This window comes from Mobula hypostoma (assembly GCF_963921235.1).
Source record: "Mobula hypostoma chromosome 2 unlocalized genomic scaffold, sMobHyp1.1 SUPER_2_unloc_1, whole genome shotgun sequence".
NCBI classification, from domain to species: Eukaryota; Metazoa; Chordata; class Chondrichthyes; order Myliobatiformes; family Myliobatidae; genus Mobula; species Mobula hypostoma.
In genome coordinates this window covers 38,496-41,388 of record NW_026948106.1, presented here as the reverse complement: position 1 = coordinate 41,388, position 2,893 = coordinate 38,496, and positions in this window count along the sequence as shown.

Here is a 2,893-nt window from a genome sequence, read left to right as displayed (position 1 = left end):
CTGAAAGTTGAAGGGTACTAGAAATTAGAATATGAATGCATGATCAGATCCAAAACGTCAAATGTTTATTCCCATCTGTAGATGCTGCCTGGCTTGCTTTTTGTGTGTGTTACAACAGATCTAAAATACTTCTAACTTTAGGTTGTTTGTTGCATAAGTGATACAGTATTAAGAATTACACCCTCTAAGTAGTACAAAACATTAACTGCTGGCATATGCCAAGAAATCGCTCTACAATATTAGAATCCAAATGCGAAAAGTTTTCATGTGACAATTCTGCATACAATTAGAAAGATAAAAAAAGATTAGTTTTACTTGTCACAGGTACATCGAATCTCGTTGTTTGTGTCAATGGCCAACAGAGTCTGAGTGTGGGCTGGGGATAGCACAAGTGTCACTATACTTTCAGAGCCACAGAATGATCACAGCTTACTAACCCTAACCCGTATGTCTTTGAAACGTGGGAGGAAACCCACGTGGTCACGGGGAGAACGAACAATCTCCTTTGAGGCAGGAATTAAACATTGGCACTGTAAAGCGTTATGCTAACCACTACACTACCCTGCCACTCTATAAACAAATATACTAACAGAGCCATCAACATTTTCAGCTTAGTGTCAATTAACAGTATAAATAATTTCTGTACTCAGTAAATGGAATAACTGATTTCACCCATTTCAATCAGAAACAAATAATTTTAACAGTTTTCACAACTCTGTCTGGATCTATCTTTTGTAGTTACTCGCCATGTTCTTACGATAGCCAATTCAGTAGGAGGTTAGATATTACTTTTAAGATTTAGTTATAGCCACTAACCTGAGGCTCATTTGAAATTGGACCTGGAACTCATTTTAACGGTGGTGAGCTGTCTGTATGACAAGCAGGGACGTGACTGCTACTTGCTAGCAGCAGACGTGCAGTGTGAAAGAAAACGAGCGATGGTGAGGGTTGTGGGTACAACCTGGTAACTGGGTAACAATGCTGGAGGAAGACTACTGTTGCACATCTCACCACTGAGCAGCAGAAATATAGCTAAAAACCTTTCTTCCTATTTTATCCTGAATGTGCTAGGCCACAATAAAACTGTTCAAGTTTAATTGTCATTCAATCATACACATGTATACAGCTAAATGAAACAGCATTTCTCTGGTGCCAAGGTGAAAAACACAGTACCCACAGTCACTAATATAAAATGCTGGAGGAACTCAGCTGCTTCTCTTCCATTTCGTGCACATCTGCCCTCACTCCATCCAGGGATAGGGCTCCTATTTTTCTCACCTACCATTCTACTAGCTTCCATGTCCAGCACATAATTCTCTGTATCTATCACCATCTCCAACGGGATCCCACCACCAAGCACATCTTTCCCTCTTCTGCCACTGTCTGCTTTCTACCACCCTCCTGTCTGTTCGTCCCTCCTCACTGATCTCCCTCCAGGTACTTAACCTTGCAAGCAGAACAAGTGCTACACCTGTCCCTACACCACCTTCCTCACTACCATTCAGGGCCCCAGACGGTCCTTCCAGGTGAGGTGACACATCACCTGTGAGTCTGTTGGGGTCATATACCATGTCCGGTACTCCTGGTGTGGCTTCCTGTATATCGATGAGACCCAATATCGATTGGGAGACTGCTTCGTCAAGCACTTTCGCTCTGTCTGCCACAAAAAATGGGATCTCTCAGTGGCCACCCATTTCAATTCTACTTCCCGTTCCCATTCCAACATGGCAGTCCATGGCCTCCTCTACTGCCACTATGAGGCCACACTTAGGTTGGAGGAGCAACACCTTATATTCCGTCTGGTTAGCTTCCAACTGAGGGCATGAACATTGATTTCTCAAACTTCTGGTGACTGCCTCTCCCCTCACTCCTCACCTTCACCATTCCCATTCCCTCTCTCGCCTTAACTCCTTACCTACCCATTGCTTCCCTTTGGTGCTCCTCCCCTTCCCTTCTTCCATGGTCTTCAGACCGCTCCTATCAGATTCCCCTTTCTCTAGCCCTGTATCTCTTTCACTAATCAGCTTCCCATCCCTTTCCTTCAACACTCCCCCTCTCCCCATTTCACCTTTCACCTGCCACCTTGTACTTCTTCCTCCCTGCCCCCGACCTTCCTGTCTGACATCCCCCTTCCTTTCCATGGATGCTGCCTGACCTCCTGAGTTCCTCCAGGATTTTGTGTGTGTTGCTTTCGATTTCCAGCATCCGTTTGACATAGAGTCACACACAGTACACACCACATAGTTATCATAGCATATGCAGTCACTAAAACAGTGATCAAGCTTGAAAGATGTATGCTCAGCTTTACAAAATGTGTTTATTTATCACATGTACATTGAAACACAATGAAATTTGTGGTTTGCGTTAACGACCAATACACCTGAGGGTGTGCTGGGTGGGGGGTGCAGGTCACAAGTGTAACCACACATTCCTGTGCCAACACAGCATGTCCATAATCCTCGGCAAAACAACAACAGCAAAACAATCCCTGTTCCTCCCTCCCACCCACACCGGAAGGTCTCAAAACAGAAGCTGAAATATTTAAATAGATTTAATTATCATCTCGGATAGCAATTTAGAAGCAATGAAACTAAATAGCAGACCATCTTTCTGCCTGGCACAGATCAACAACAAAAACACACAACTCTAACTGCGTGCTGTTATTGAGTTCACACTAAAGAACTGGAAAATTACCAATTTTTGTTTCTAGTTCTCATCAGTTCAGTGCAGTACTCTTTGGAAACCATGTGGATAGCTTTCCGTACATCTAAGAGTTTTTATTCCAGATTTAAAATAGAAAAATCCAAATACATGTCATGGATAAAATTAAACACTACTCATGAAGCTTGGGAGACTATTATGTCCACACATTTGTCAATGGAATTTACTTTAG